This window comes from Gavialis gangeticus, unplaced genomic scaffold (assembly GCF_001723915.1).
Source record: "Gavialis gangeticus isolate Ggan-Ray unplaced genomic scaffold, GavGan_comp1, whole genome shotgun sequence".
NCBI lineage: Eukaryota > Metazoa > Chordata > Crocodylia > Gavialidae > Gavialis > Gavialis gangeticus.
Genome location: NW_017729019.1, coordinates 4,648,538 through 4,648,806, shown reverse-complemented (window position 1 = coordinate 4,648,806; position 269 = coordinate 4,648,538). Strand labels below are relative to the sequence as shown.

General features: G+C 68.4%; 1 protein-coding gene across 4 annotated transcripts in view; it reads right to left on the bottom strand.

The window, feature by feature from the left end:
- AMPD2 (adenosine monophosphate deaminase 2) overlaps positions 1-269 on the bottom strand; it is a 41,335-nt gene that overhangs the window by 33,066 nt on the left and 8,000 nt on the right. The window lies entirely within an intron of this gene.

Genomic DNA, 269 nt, shown 5'->3' with positions numbered 1-269 from the left:
CACTGAGATGCAACCCAGGTGTCCTGCCTCCCCCACCCCGCTGTAACCCCTGGGTCACACTGCCGTCTTCAGCTGGGGCAGAACCCAGGAGTCCTGCCCCCCCAACCACTGGGCGGCACTGCCCTCCGGGGCGGGGGGGACCCAGGCGCCCTGCCCCCGTTCTAACCACTGAGCCGAACTGCTGCCCCGGGGCAGGTTATGGAAGACAGGTCTGGTCCTCCATCCCCCCGCCCCCGCCTGCTTCAACCACTGGACACCACTGCCTTCTG